This window comes from Gorilla gorilla, chromosome 11, assembly GCF_029281585.2.
Source record: "Gorilla gorilla gorilla isolate KB3781 chromosome 11, NHGRI_mGorGor1-v2.1_pri, whole genome shotgun sequence".
NCBI classification, from domain to species: Eukaryota; Metazoa; Chordata; class Mammalia; order Primates; family Hominidae; genus Gorilla; species Gorilla gorilla.
The window spans coordinates 97,920,506-97,936,365 of record NC_073235.2 but is presented as its reverse complement, the minus strand read 5'-3'; the positions used below and the strand labels follow the sequence as shown (position 1 = coordinate 97,936,365).

Sequence of the window (15,860 nt, the reverse complement as noted above, 5' to 3'; positions counted from 1 at the left end):
ATTCTCCTGCCTCCACCTGCCGAGTACCTGGGATTACAGGCCTGTGCCACCACGTTTGGCTAATTTTTGTATTTTTAGTAGAGATGGTGTGTCACCATGTTGCCCAGGCTGGTCTCGAACTCCTGACCTCAAGTTATCCTCCTGCCTTAGCATCCCAAAGTGCTGGGATTACAGGCGTGAGCCTCTGTGCCCAGCCCCTCTAAATTTTTCTTTTTTTCTTTCCTTTTTTTTTTTTTTTTGAGATGGAGTTTTGCTCTTGTTGTCTAGGCTGGAGTGCAATGGCGCGATCTCTGCTCATCGAAACCTCCGTCTCCTGGGTTCAAGTGATTCTCTTGCCTCAGCTTCTCGGGTAGCTGGGATTACAGGCATGCACCACCACACCCGGCTAATTTTGTATTTTTAGTAGAGATGGGGTTTCTCCATGTTGGTCAGGCTGGTCTTGAACTCCCGACCTCAGGTGATCCACCTGCCTCGGCCTCCCAAAGTGCTGGGATTATAGGTGTGAGCCACTGTGCCCGGCCTAAATTTTTCTACACTAAAATGTATAGCAATTCTAATGAACCAACTAGTGTCATTATTGATAGAGACTAAAAATCCAATTAGTTAATCTGCTTGCCAATTTGGGTCATTGCCAAGAACTATTTCTAAATTTGATTGCATTGATTCAATAGACTTTCCTAGGTATTGAGATAAAAGGTAGGTAAAGAAAGCTCACAAACGTTTTTTTTAGAAAGTATTGGGAAAAATGAAATAGTGTATCTCTCTACTTGCTTGTTATCACCATTTGTATGCTTCAAATCAAATCCAGAAACCTATATAAAAATATGAAAAGATATAAAAACACCAAGACTCTGTTTTATGTACTTTCCCTCACACTCATTTTTTTGCTTACACTCTTATTGCTGCTGCTGTTCTTCCAGTTAATGTGTAACTTAGTGTTGTTTTTTGAGATAAAAAAGTTTACATATGATTCACTTCCTTCTCTGTATATCCCATACTCCTGTAGTACACTTAAGGAATCTTATTGCCTCTTGTTTTTTGTCTTTAAAATACTCGTCACCAGATTACGAGCTCCTTGGCAGGGCCCATGACTAACCCTTTCTTTGTATCCCCAGTGCATAGTGTAGTGTACTGGTACGTGCTAGGAACTTTATAAACATTTGTTGAAATAAATTGATTTGGCCTATCTGCTGTAGTAACAGTAGGAGGGTAATCACCTGCCACTTTATTGTTTCTGGTATGGCATCTATTAATTAGCTGCTGAGTTGAATTTTTCTAGTTAAATAGCTTTCCATGGAAAATAGGCATAATAATAGTTTCTTTTTCTTTCCAACTTTTATTTTAGGTTCAGGAGTTCATGTGCAGGTTTGTTACATTTCATGGGCATTTGGTGTACTGATAATTTTGTCACCTAGGTAATCAGCATAGTACCCAATGGATAGTTTTTTTTCTCCCCTCCCCTCCTCCTCCCCTCCCATTCCCCCCCCCCCTTTTTTTTTATTCAGACACAGTTTCTCTTTTGTTGCCCAGGCTGGAGTGCAATGGCGCAATCTTGGCTCACTGCAACCTTCGCCTCCCAGGTTCAAGTGATTCTACTGCCTCAGCTTCCCGCGTAGCTGGGATTATAGGCGCCCACCACCATGCCCTGCTAATTTTTGTATTTTTGGTAGAGCCAGGGTTTCACCATGTTGGCCAGGCTGGTGTCAAACTCCTGACCTCAGGTAATCCATCTGCCTCGGCCTCCGAAAGTGCTGGGATTATAGGTGTGAGCCACTGCGCCGGCCCCAGTGGGTAGTTTCTCAAACCTTACCTTTCTCCCACCATCCACCCTCAAGTAGGCCCTGGTGTCTATTCTTCTCTTCTTTGTGTCTATGTATACTCAATGTTAATAATAGTTTTTTACTTGTAGAATTATGATGAGGAATAAATGGAATAATATATGTAAAGTGTTTTGTAAAGTACAAAGTAAACATTCAGTTTTTGGTTGGCTATTACTGTAGCTGCTACTTTTATTATTGTTCTTATTATTAATAATTTTGATTTGGTTTTGGTAACCAGTGCACTATTTCAGATGAAAAGCATAAGCATAATGGACTGTTTGAGTCCCCCCCAAATCCATACATCAGAATCCTAACCCCTAATGTGATGGTATTGGGAGGTGGAGCCTTTGGGAGGGAATTAGGTTCTAAGAGTAGAGCCCTCATGAATGGGATTAGTGCCCTTAAAAGAAGAAACATGAGGGACATGATTTCTTTCTTGGCCAGGTAAAGATACAACAAGAATACCATCTTCGGCAAACCAGAAAGAGAGCTCTCAACAAACACTGAATCTGCTGGTGCCTTGATCTTTAACTTCCAAGCTTGCAGAACTGCTAGAAGTAAATGTTTGTTGTTCAAACCACCCCATCAATGCTGTTATAGCAGCCTGAACTAAGACAGAAATTGGTAGTGGGAGTAAGGTGCTGATGTAACAATTACCTAGAAATGTGGAAGTGGCTTTGAAGTTGGGTAATGGGTGGAGGCTGGAAAAGTTTTGAGGTGCATGCTGGATAAAGCCAATATTGCTATGAAGAGATTTTAAAGGTGATCTGGTGAGAGCTCAAAAAAAGAGGAGTGCTGTAGAGAAAGTTTTCATCTTATTAGACAACAAACAATCATGTACAGAGTGTTGGTGGAAATATGGACATTAAGGGCAATTATACGGTCTCAGAATGGGGAAACATGTTATTGTACAATGGAGAAAAGACTATCCATGTTATAAATTGGCAAATAACTTGGCTGAATTGTGTTCATGTTCTAGCGTTTTGTGGAAGGTAGAACTTGCAAGTGAATGTTGAAGGAGCAGCTAGCAAGAAGAGAGAAATAAAGAGAAGATAAAATTGTTAAGCAAAAAGGAGGCAGAGCTTAAGGATTTGGAAAATTCTCAGCCTGTCTACATTACAAAAAATGAGAAAGTGTGATGGGAAGGGAAGGGTGGGGTGTGGAGGAGCCACCATTTGATACGGAGATCAGCATGGGTATGAACCATGGATCTAATCAACCACCCCAACAGAAACACTAACAGTCTTTTTTTCTTTTATTTTTACAGATGTACTTTCTGCTTTTGAAACACTGACAGTTTTTATTTTTAAAATTAAAAGAAATTTTTTAGTCTTAAGGCATTATAGCCAGTTGTAGAAAAATAAGGGTTTGTATACCTCTTCCTTTCATGATTAAGGAAGACCGAAAATAATTTTCAAATATAGAAGGCTACGCTTCTCCAAAGTAGACCTAGAGCATGAGTGACTGTGAGTGTTTTCCTCTCTTTTCTCTAGCAAGAGAGTGGCAGAAAATTACTTTGGTCTCTCTTAAGGAAGTAACTGACCTCTGAATCACTGAAGATAGCTCCCTGAGCAATGTGGGTAACAGGTTCACTGGAAACACTAAGGTTAGCCACACTTGGGTACAGATGTAGAGGGCAGGTGGCAACGTTGTGGATAAGGAGATGTAATCAGAAACACCTTATTTGGGCCAAGCATGGTGGCTCATGCCTGTAATTCTAGTACTTTGGGAGGCTGAGACGGGTGGATCACTTGAGGTCAGGAGTTCGAGACCAGCTTGGCCAACATGGAGAAACCACCTCTCTACTAAAAATACAAAAGTTAGCTGGGTGTGGTGGCACGTGCCTGTAATCCCAGCTACTCGGGAAGCTGAGGCAGGAGAATCACTTGAACTTGGGAGGCAGAGGTTGCAGTGAGCAGAGATCACAGCCCTGTACTCCAGCCTAGGAGACAGTGAGACTGTGTCTCCAAAAAAAAAAAAAAAAAAAAAAAAAACACCTTATTTGGAAGATGGTAAAGTAATATCTGCCTGGTTCCTGGTGGACTGTTATTCTGGGTCTTCAGGTAACAATTCAGTGCTCTTGAAAAATGGAGACCTTGTTGGGAGAGCATGGGCACCTGGTTTAAAAGGACTGAGCTCTAAGTTTTGTAATCTAGGAATACCACTCCTGGCCTTGGCTGAGTTTGCATGGGAGTTGAATGATGGAAGGAGCACAGTGACCCTTGCTGTAATATAGATAAATAAGCATCATCACAGAATGTGATGTTAGAAGGAAAAAATCATTTCTATAAATTGAAAGATAAACAGTTTAAAAGCATAATGAAGGAGAGTTGAAACCGTAAGTAAGGCAAAATCCATAGGACGTAAATGAATGCCTTTTAATTAAATCTTTTGTGATAGCTTTAAAATTTTTTTATTGTAGTAAAATATACATAACATAAACTTTACCATCTTAGCCACTCTTAAATATGCAATTAGTGGCATTAAGTATATTGACAATGTTGTGTAACTATTATTACTATCAATTTCCAGAACTTTTTCATCATCCCTAATAAAAACTCTGTATCCATTAAATAATAAATCTCCATGCCCTTCTCCTCCCAAGCCCTGGTATACTTGTATTCTACTTTCCATCTCTATAATTTTGTCTATTTTATGTATGTCGTAAAAGTGGAATCATAAAATATTTGTCCTTTTCTGTCTGGCTTATTTTACTTAGGATAGTGTTGACAAAGTTCATTCATGTTATAGCATGTATCAGAATTCCAGTCCTTTTTAAGGCTGAATAATATTCCATTGTATATATATACCATATTTGGTTTATCCATTCTTCTGTTGATGGACATTTGGGTTGTTTCCACCTTTTGGGTATTGTGAATAGAACTATTATAAACATTGGTGTGCAAGTATGATACCATTTTATCTTTTTTTTTTTGGCTGATGAATTCCCTATAACTTGTTTTGTTATTTTATTGTTTTTTATAGCTTTGTAGGGCGTATACTTCTCTCTCTCTCTTTTTTTTTTTTAATTGAGGCAGGGTCTCACTCTGTTGCTCAGGCTGGAGTGGAATGGTATGATTATGACTCACTACAGCTTTAAACTTCTGGGGTCAGGGAATTCTCCCACCTCAGCCTCCCCAGCAGCTGGGACTACAGACATGCACCACCACACCTGGTAAACTTTTTACTTATTGTAGAGATGGGATCTCACCATGTTGCCCAGACTGGTCTTGAACTTCTGGACTTAAGCGATCATCCCCTCCTTGGCCTCCCAAAATGCTGGGATTACAGGCTTGAGCCACTGTGTCTGGCCAGGCTTATACTTCTTTAGATTATTACAGTTTAACTTCAAGTGATATTATAGGACTTCATGTATAGCACAATAAATTTATAACAGTAGACTTCCTTTTCTCCCTTGCCTGCATTTATGCTGTTAGTATTATGCATTTCACCTTTACATATATTATAAACCCCAAAACACATTGTTACTACTGTTGGGTAAATAGTCAACTATCTTTTAATAGATGTAAATAAGAAAAAATACTTTATGTATTTACTCATGTGTATTGGTCAGAGTTCTCCAAAGAAACAGAGCCAGTAGGGTATAGTAAATATGTTTATTATGAGAAATTGGCTCTGATGATTATGGAGGCTAAGAAGTCCCACAATCTGCCATCCACGAGTTGGAGACTGCAGAAAGCAGTGGTGTAATTCAGTCCAAGTCCAAAGGCCTGAGAACCAAGGGACCTGGTGTTGTAAATCCCAATCTGAGTGCTAGGGAAGATGGGATGAGATGTCTCAGTTCAACCAGACAGGCAGGAAGCAAAAGGGGTGAATTTTCCTTTCTGCCACACTTTATTCCATTTAGGCTCCTAACAGATTGGATGAGGCCCATCCACACTGGGAGGGCAATCTACTTTACTGAGTCCGCTGATTCAAATGTAATCTCATTCAGAAACACCCTCACAAACACATCCAGGAATAATGTTTAATCTGGGCACCTCATGGCCAGTAAGTTGGCACATAAAATTAACAATCATGCCATGTATTACCATTTTTGGTTCTCTTCATTTATTTGTGCAGATTAAAATTTTCATATAGGGTATTTTTCTTCTGCCTGAAGAATTTCTTTAACATTTTTTGTAGTATGGATTTGCTGGTGATGAACTCTTTCAGCTTCGTATGTCCAAAAATGTCCTGGCCAGGCAGGTTCACGCCTGTAATCCCACCCAGCACTTTAGGAGTCCAAGTCAGAGAGTTTTTTGAGCTTAGGAGTTCAAGAACAGCCTGGGCAACAGAGTGAGACTTCATCTCAAGGAAAAAAGAAAGGAAAAAAATTCTTATAGAGACATTTTTACTGAGAGTAGAATTCTAGCTTTTTTCTTTCAGCACTTTAAAAATGTTGTTCCACTGTTTTCTGGATTGCATTATTACTGAAGTTAAATCTAATGTCATCCTTATCGTTGTTTCTCTGTATATAATATGTTTTTTTCCTTCTGGTTGCATTTAAGATTTTCACTTTATCACTGATTTTGAGCAGTTTGATTATTGTATGCCTTAGTGTAGTTTTCTTCATGTATCTTCCTTTTTTTTTTGATAGGGTCTTGCTCTGTCTCCCAGGCTGGAGTACAGTGGTGCGTTCACAGCTCACTGCAGATTAAACCTACTGGGCTCAAGAGATCCTCCTGCCTCAGCCTCCCAAGCAGCTGGGACTACAAGTGTGAGTCACTGCACCTGGCTTCTTCGTGTTTCTTGTACGCTTTGAGTTTTGTTGAGTTTCTTGTGTCTATCCTTTCATCAAATTTGAAACAATTTTAGTCATTATTTCCTGTAATATTTTTTCTCACACCCTCTTTTCAGAGACTCCAATTGCATGCCTTTTGTTCTAGGATGCAGTTAAATTACTTGAAAAGCATTTACTTCTTTTAAGTCTGTTTTTAAAGCTTTTTTGGTGGTACCAGTATAGTGTTTAGTCTACATCTACTTATTCCCTACTACTGAGGTAAGACTAACTAATGAGTAGACTTTTTTACCCAAAGCCCCACAAATTACGAAGTTAAGTCAATCTGGATGGGAAAATAGGCTATTTCTGGCCTTGTGTGAGTGCTAAAACACTGTTTCCTTTAATCCTCTTGGATGTTTTTTTTCCTGGCCACAGGTAACTGCCTCAAATGCCTACAATGATTAATACTCTGTTAAATACTTAAGGGAGTACTTAAGGGAGACCCTTTACAAATCTCTGGAATTCTCTCTCTGCTCAGCCCTCTTTTCTCTGGTACTCTGTCTTGCAAATTCCAGCTGCCTTGGGTCTTCTTGGACTTTCAGCTCTGTCTCCTCAATCTGGGTCATTCACTGGGCTCTGCTTGGATATCTCCTCTTAGTGTCATGGCCTGGAAACTCTGCAAAGCAGTAAGTTGCACCTGTCATAGGGTTCACCTCATTTGTTTACTATCTCACAGGGATCACTTTGGTTTGTTGCCTGATGCTAGTATCTTGAGAGCTGTTGTTTAATATATTATATCTGTTTTTCTTTTTGTTGTTTCACCCAGGGGAGTTTGCACCCCCTGAGTCCATCTGTACTGGAAGAAGAAATTCCAGATTAGCGCCTTAAAAAAATATGTCAATGGGAGAAGAGGCGATAATGCTAGTGGTGCTAGAATGATAGAAATGCCGTTTGCTAGAAAGTTGTTTAATTATGGCTGTAAAATAGTATTTTTGCCTACAGTAAACAGCCTGATGAAGTGAAGAGAATATGAACCTTGTAGTTGGTGGCTTGAATTTCAGCTCTGTCACTTAGTAGCTGCCCGACTTTGAACAAGTTACTTCATCTTTGAGTCCTGGTTTCTTTATCTATAGATATAAAAATGAAAAATATGAATATCTGACTCATGGTGTTATGGTAAGATTAGATAAGATGGTATATACAAATTGCCTGCTACAGTGTTTGGCATAGTATTCCCTAAACAAAAGTTAATTCCTTTCTTCTTTTTATTTATTTCTGTATTTATCATCACAGCTCACTGCAGCCTCAACCTCCCAGGCCCACGCGATCCTTTCACCTCAGTCTTCCAAGTAGCTGGGATTACAGGCATGCGCCACCACGCCTGGCTAATTTTTGTATTTTTTGTAGAGATGGGGTTTTGCCATGTGCTCAGGCTCAGCACAAACAGTTCACCCACCTTGGCTCCCCGAAATGTTGGGATTACAGGCATGAGCCTCTCTACCCTGCCATAAATTAATTCCTGTCTTTAATAGCCTCTCTTGTTCTCCATTTTCTCTATTTCTTCTACAAGATAATTCTGCATGTTTTCTATCATTGAATTTTATACAGTCTGGGAGAAAAGCAATAAGCCTTATTATAAATTTCTTCAGGATACAGGACATAGAGTTTTCCTTCCTTTCTTTTTTATTTCTTCATACATCAAACACCTGTTATATAAAAGAGAATGTGTTGCAAACTAAGGAATAAAAATATGCATGATAGGGTCGTTGCTCTCCAAGAGCTGACAAGCAAGCAAGCAAGATGGGCATGTAACCCACCGTATAAGATGGCACTATAGAAACACCATGTCTCTGCAAAAGAGAAAGTTGGTGGCTTGCTGGCTAACAGATAAAAGCACCATGTCTGTATCCAGTCTGTCTTCAGCTTCTTTTGTTGTTTACTTCTTCAATATCTGATTTATTTCAAGGCTGAGGCTCTGATCCAGCTGACCCTGTCGCTGCAGAAACCATTTGATTCTTGCTACTTAGTGTGTTCAAAAGTCACTTTGTGGTAGACAGTATTCTTAATGAGCTGACAAAGCTGAGGCCAGAGTTCCCCGAGTCATGGCACCTCATCTGGGGGACTCTTTGCCTCTGGACATGAAGTGATTACCTAAGGCACTGACTTTAGGAAAAGATGAAAGCATCTCTTTATAAGCCCTCCTTGATCTTGACACTGAAGGCCTAAATGGCATTCTCATCAAGCATTTACTAACTCATCACCAGCCAATCAATAGGAATTTGGCAGAAGGGAAGAAAGAAGGACACAATTCTTCAGGCAGGGAATTAAAACTAGCATAGTTAAAGAAGGACAGTCTTTCAGTGGAAAGAGTGCAGGACTGGAAATGAGACGAAGGTTTCAGTCTAATCTTTTTATGTAAAATGGCATTAGACAACTATCTTGGAGTTTTAAAATTCTAGGCTCTGACTGTGGAAACAATTAAGTACTGTAGTGCTATGCATATTAGTAAGAAAACCCAGTAAAAATATATGATCATTTATGTGATTTTTAAAGGTTTTATTTCTGCAGTGTAGCTTTAAATTTATTTATTTCAGACTAAACAAAATGCAATTTTTCTTCTGACTAAAGAACACAATTGTTTCTTTAAATGCCTTGTTAGTAGAAATAGAAGAGAAAGTGCTTACAGACCAGAGAGGAAGTGGTACCACATGGCCAGACTGACTATCGCTAGCCCCATCGGAGTGTGGGTGACTCTGGTTGTGGGTGTGTCTCTTTTGGTCTTACATCCTAACAGAGGAAATTACTCCACTTGCTGAAGACCCGGGGTTCTTTCAGATCTTCCGGGGTGGATGCAAAGATCAATTTGACCCTGCACATCTCTACACTATGACTTTGGATATGAGGTCCTCAAGGGCGAGAACTTTGCACTAAATACATACATGTTAAATGAGTGCTGGGCACTCAAAACCTACCTGTTTCTAAGAGACAGCTTAGCATAATGGCTAGGCACATGGGCTTTGAAGTCAGATTCCTGCTCTGCCACTAACCAAGTATGTAAGTTAATTAACCCCTCAGTGTTTCAGTTTTCTCATCTGTAAAATGGGAATCACAGTTACTTCATTAAGTTGATATGAGAACTACATGAGGTAATACAAGTCGAGACCTGACACAAGGCTGAGGAAACACTCATTAAGCCCGAGCAATATAGGTGGAGCTAGGGTAGAGCAAATGACAATAACCATCAGTAACTTAATCGTGCAGGAAGAACAGATATTGTTCTCATTGCATAAATGAGGAAACTGAGGTTCAAGGAGCTTAAGTAACTTACCCAGGCCATACAGCTAGGAAGGGAATGGAACCAATTCTAGATTTCATGGTTATAGACCCCTGAGTCGGTCTAGTGCGGTCTCCACAATGAATTGCCTCAGATGAACAGAGGTCGTGACTTGTCCAGTGGGCCAAATCTGACCCTGGAACATGGGGCTAGTCTCACCTCCCAGATGTTCCAGGCCAAATGGTATATGCCATGTTTAAACTAGGGACTGCCTAGAGCTTTCTGTGATAGGAAAGTGGAAAATTGATATTATTTCTGGGAGTTCTTCATAGCATCCAGTGCTTAGATGCCTTCAAGAACTTCCATTTTCAAATTATAACTGACATTCATTTTCTAAACAGGAGAGACCTCCTGACAGTATGTATCCCTTATCTGATCTGCCCAACATTTGCTTAGAGAAGTGACAGACACTGACCTTTTAATCCTCATTGCATATAGCCATAAGGATAATCTTTATGACTTTAAAAAAAGATGGTCAATTCCAATTGAAGCAGACATTATATCAGATGATTTACATACTTACCTAATTTATCATTATAACATTCTGCAGAGATATAATTTATTATCTCCATTTTATGTTTTTTCCCAAGGTTATACGCTTTGTAAGGGAAGTAGAATGTGAACCTATGACTTCTTCAAAGAAGCTTCTTCCAGGTTCCTTCTCTGAGTATATGACACTGCCTTGCTCTTAGCAAACAAACAAACAAACAAACAGATACTTCATTCCATTTTATTCATCAAAATTCAACTAAAAAATTACCTACTGATGTGTTACTCTATGCCCAGCCCAGTGGTACAGTTCTAAGCATCTTAAAACCTTGTTATGGAGTCTTAATATCTTTATGTTTTAGCTTGTGCCATTTTAGGGAAAGTTATAATTTACATTGTTCAGAGCTACTCCCTGGCATATCTTCAAGACTTAATAAAGATTTTGTGGAGGTGGGAAGATGGAAAGATAAAAAACAATCAAGGCCAAAGAAAGACCTCCATGCATAAGATCATTGGCTCTGTATAAATGGAATAAAAAGCATGAGATGGCCTGTATTTTATTAGGATAACACACTTGAGGTAATATCAAGTTCTAAGCCAAAACCTTACAGTGTAACTTTTAGACATTCTTGTATCACTGCGAAGTAATTTAGGACCAGAGCAGGGGTGGCTAAATACAGCCTGCAGGCCAGATTAAGCCCACAGGGATATTTTGTCCACACTCAGCTCCCACTGAGAACAAGCAACAACCTTCAGCTGTGGGCGGGCGCTGACTCACAGACTCTGTTGCTACTCAGAGCCTTGCCAGCACCAACTAGCTCCAGAGAGATGGGATAGGGCAGTGTCAATCTGGCCTCCAAGGCCCTTTCTGGCTATTATCCCCTGGGACTTGATGATTCAGTATTGCCACAGATCCTGGATTTGTTGGCTAAGCACACCCATGGGGAGATGCATGGGAGAATGGAAAGGTAGCTGTAGCAGAGAGAGGAGAGTAGCAGTGGTGCCTTAGAGGATGCTTCCTCTTCCTTTACAGGATTTCAGTCCCATGAGAGTGACCCTTCTGTGTGTCGATAAGTCGCCAGGGAGGGGTTTGCGAATGCTGAGTACAAGTTTACCTGCTGACTGCTGCCCCTTTCAGCAACCTGTTGCCAGTCATTTGTTAGGAACCACTGTGATCTCTTGTAGCTGAATCAGACACCCACAAGAGACCACAGATACGCCTTGCTCTGCCACATAGTGGGAAAGAATGTCTCTCTTCTATTTTGAGTTACACTTAGATTTTTTGCTCGCGGACTCTTTCCCCCCTGTGACTTAGACATGAAAACTTGTGGAGCTGGCATGGGGACAAAGCAGACTTGACATTGGACTCAGAGACACCACTCTCCTCTAGTGGCCAAATCTTTGTGTCTGACTTCTTGTTCTGATAGGGTGAGCTATTTTCCTTTCTTCTTTTCTTTTCTTTTTTGTATTTTTTGCTTTCAGCCAACTCACAGCAGGATGAATTCTTTTCTAAGGGACTCATGGTTGTTCACACAAAATGACCTGTGGATAACCAAGCTACTAGCTTGCCAGGCATATCTATATTTGTTGGAACCTCGGGAGTGGGCACAATTTAACACAAATGGAAATTCGAATACACAAGTTATTAATGAAATGTCAAATCTACCCTTTACTGTCCTTGAGTCTATAAGATGTAAATAATTAGAATTCTAAGATTTGCCTGTAATCTGGGAAATTTATTTTAGAAAAATCTCTCTGAATATGACATAACATGGAGTCAAGAAATGTCAAGGGAGAGAAAAAAATGGCATAGATAATATGGGAAGAATGGTAGGATAAAACATTTCAAAGAAATAATATTTTTAACCCCTTCTGGCTTAAGAGGAAAATTACATTTTTGCAAAATAGTCACAACATGATGCACTGATATTTTGTAAATAAACTGTAACTTTAAATTTAGTTTTAGAAAAACCAGTGTGGACAACAGAAAACTTCGACTTATATAAAACTATAAAAGAATGTTATACTATGTTAAACTATAAAAGAAAACCAATTGTAATACAGTATGGAGAAGACTACATACCTAATTGTATCAGTCTCTTTTCACTTTCATTTTCAAGGTTATCACCCTTCAGTGAAGATAAACACTACTAAAAGCTTGTCAGCTCTTTTTGAGACAGGATAAAGGATTTGTTTCTTTGCCTGTCTCAAGGAGACAGATGTGGACATCAGTGTCCTTCTATAAAGCAGTCGAAGAGCCTAAACAAGATGAAGTGGCAGCATGTTGATGGAGTATATTCAAAGGTGACAAGCAGCCTTGCAGACAGTTCTGCAAACAAGACTTCAGAGAGCTCTTACAATAGGAAAAAAAAAAAGTGCCCTTCCAAGGTTAGAAGTTAGGAATGCATTGTGCCTTTAAGAAGGCCAGCCCACAGATGAGGACGTGGAGTTTTCTTTTGCCTGAAGGGCATTTTCTTTTTAAAAATGATAGACATATCCTAAACATTAATTTAGAGTTTTCAGAGAATGAAATAGGCTTCAGAATTTTTTTTTTTAAAGATTAGAATCGGAGAGTTCTTTTACAGGAAATACCACAATTTACAATTTCTTTGGCAAAGTGTGAACTGGGTAGCTCTTTGAACATTAGAGATGGTTAGAGCTGTGAAAGTTTTAAGATATTATCTGGTCCAATTGCTTCTTTTAAGAGAATAGAAAGGTGAGACCCAGAGAGGGTTAAATAGGAGTAAAAGGTAAAAGGGATAGTGTGTAGGCAGGACCAGACTAACATTTTTATTTCTGGTCTTGTAAGTTTCATTCAATCATTCTGTGCAATACTGAATATACACTATGTCATGCAAAATTACAGAACTGTGTGTGTGTGTGTGTGTGTGTGTGTGTGATAGAGAGACAAAGAGAGAGAAAGAGAGAAAGACTAATCAATAAGCCTGTTTGGCTACCATGTAGTGGCTGCCATTTTTTCCTTCTGTTTGGGCTCCCCGATGGGTAGTACTTTTATGGGACATTCTCTCCTAAAAACACATGGCCACCATTTTCTCTATATACTTCACTGGAGCCCTCAAGGTGCTAATAGTGTCCTGTGAACTGGGGGAAATTACCTCTACACTTCTGCTCCTTTTTGTCTTAAACTCTGTTTGAATGCTCTATGGGTAGACTTTTAACATTTTTTTATAATGTAAAGTTTTTGGTATTAGCTGTCATGGAGCATAAGACTAATTTGATTTCCTCCCACTCTTCTATTACTGTAATTTCCATGGCTCAGTGGCCTCTGGCATCCATACAATGGACAGTTGGCAGGAATTAGAGTGACATGGGGGACTGCTTGTTGCTTACTGCTTGAGTAACTTTTATTATTTCCAGTGGGTGCAAAAGAAATCAAAGGGCTATAACTATATATACATTTTTTTCCTTGGGTAAATTTGGGCCTCTAGGGGAGTCAAGAGTCCTGGCAAGAAATCTATCTTGACTGGCCAGCGATTGATACAAGAGTGGGTTAGGGAAAGAACCCGTGCTATTCTCTTCACTTCTCCTGCCATGTGATCCTGAGCAAGCAACTTAATTCCTTAAAAATGTACTTTTGTCATTTGTGATACAGGAATGATAAGAGTAGCTCCCTCAAAGGTCTGTTTTGGATAAAAAAAGGAAGACTGCATTAAGACATCTTGTATCACACTGCCTCAATAAACATTGTTATCAGTGTTCCCTACTATTCCTTTCAGCAGGCAAAAAGACTGGCAAGGATTAGGGGTTGCAGGGAAAATATTTGCAAATAACATATACAATAAAAAACTTAAATCCAGAATGTATAGAGAACTCTTACAAAAATAAGAAAACAAATGGCCCAGTTCAAAAATGGGCAAAGATTTAAGTAGACACATCATCAAAGAAGGTATGAAAATGGCAAATAAAGATGCTCATTAATCACTGGGAAATGCAAATTTAAATGCAGTGAGATAGCACTACATACCAAGTAGAAAGGCAATAATCAAAAAGACGTAATATCAAGTGTTGTGAAGGATGTGGAGGAACTTGAACTTTCATCAGTGCTGGAGGGAATGTAAAATGTGAACTGGAAAGCAATTTGGCAGTTTCTTGAAAGTCAAAAATATAGTTTCCTAGAATCCACCCAAAAGAAATGAAAATATAAGTCCACAAATTCTTGTATGTAAAGATTCATAGCTATATTATTCAAAATAGCCAAATAAGAAGTGTTAAAAAAATCTAAATGTCCCTTAGTTCATGAATGGATAAACAAAATGTGATATATCCATTTTGCTGAATTCTAGTGAGCAATAAAAAGGAATAAATTATTAATACATGCAGCAACATGGATGAATCTCAAAAACATTATGCAAAGTGAAAGGAGCCAAGCACAAGAACTACATGTGTTAAGATTCCATTTATATGAAATTTCTACAGAAAGCAAAACTATTGCCCAGAAAAGCAGATCAATAGTTATGTAGGTATGGGTATTGTAGTTGGGACTGATGGCAGATGGGCACAGAAACTTTCTGTGGTGACAGAAGTGTTGTAAAACTGAACTGTGGTGGTAGATGCACAAGTGTACACATTTATTAAAATTCATTGAACTGTATACAGAAAATGGATACATTTTTATAATATGTAAATGGTACCCGAATAAAACTGTTAAAATATATTTGAACAGGGGATACAATGGTCACTGGTTGACTTTTAGCTTCCTCGTATGCCTTTCACCGTTATTTTGGTAATAGCAGTGTAATCTTTTCCTCATTGACGAAAGCCAAGGGAAGGGCAGTTAGTACTCTGTTTGGAAGAAGGGAAAATCTTACTTCAAACTTTCTTAAGAAATAAAGAAGAGGATTAAGTTGTTGGCAGTATTTCAAGCCTTCCGTGGGGGAATAAGGGAAGTCCCACTGGCTATGATTGGTCTACCTTGGGTCCTGTGCCTTTCCTTGAACCACCCATGGTTTCTAGGGAAATATGGTTTAAATGACTGGTCAAGAGCAAGTCACGTGCCACTTTTGGCAACTTCACCAGAAACTGACCAACTTAGGGTTTTCTTTCTTTGGAGAGAGGTTGAGTCCTTTGTCAATTTTATTGGCAATACTTACAAAATGTTGGATAGGGACATTTTGGATCTATAATGTAAAGAAGGATGTATGAGGATATCAGGAGCCAAAGGGCTGGACCAGGGTGGACGTTCCTTGTTTTCAGCTGCCTAACATCCATTCCAACTTTTGGTATTGCCAAATTTCTTTTTTCAAGGAATAGCCTCTCTCCATTTTGAAAAATGGGGTGAGGTGGGGCATATGATTGTAGTTAAATTAATCAGATGCTTGTTCCATTAACATGAAACCTGAGTAGATTACAGACAAGACTAAAATTAATTTGAACAAATTCATTCAAGGGAGGGTGTATCCTGGTAGACTCCTGGAGCTCCTTTGGATCTGTTGTTCAACATTCCCATCAGTTCACTATTGCAAATATTTCTAAC

The 15,860-nt window shown here is 39.1% G+C and overlaps 1 long non-coding RNA gene across 1 annotated transcript; it reads right to left on the bottom strand.

Annotated features, from left to right (window-relative positions):
• Positions 1–5,423: 5,423 nt before the first annotated feature.
• LOC134756667 (uncharacterized) lies at positions 5,424–12,729 on the bottom strand. Its single transcript, XR_010129656.1, has 2 exons — positions 12,450–12,729; positions 5,424–7,670 (listed from the first exon to the last, which is right to left on the bottom strand). It is a non-coding gene; the product is annotated as an uncharacterized lncRNA (long non-coding RNA).
• Positions 12,730–15,860: the final 3,131 nt, after the last annotated feature.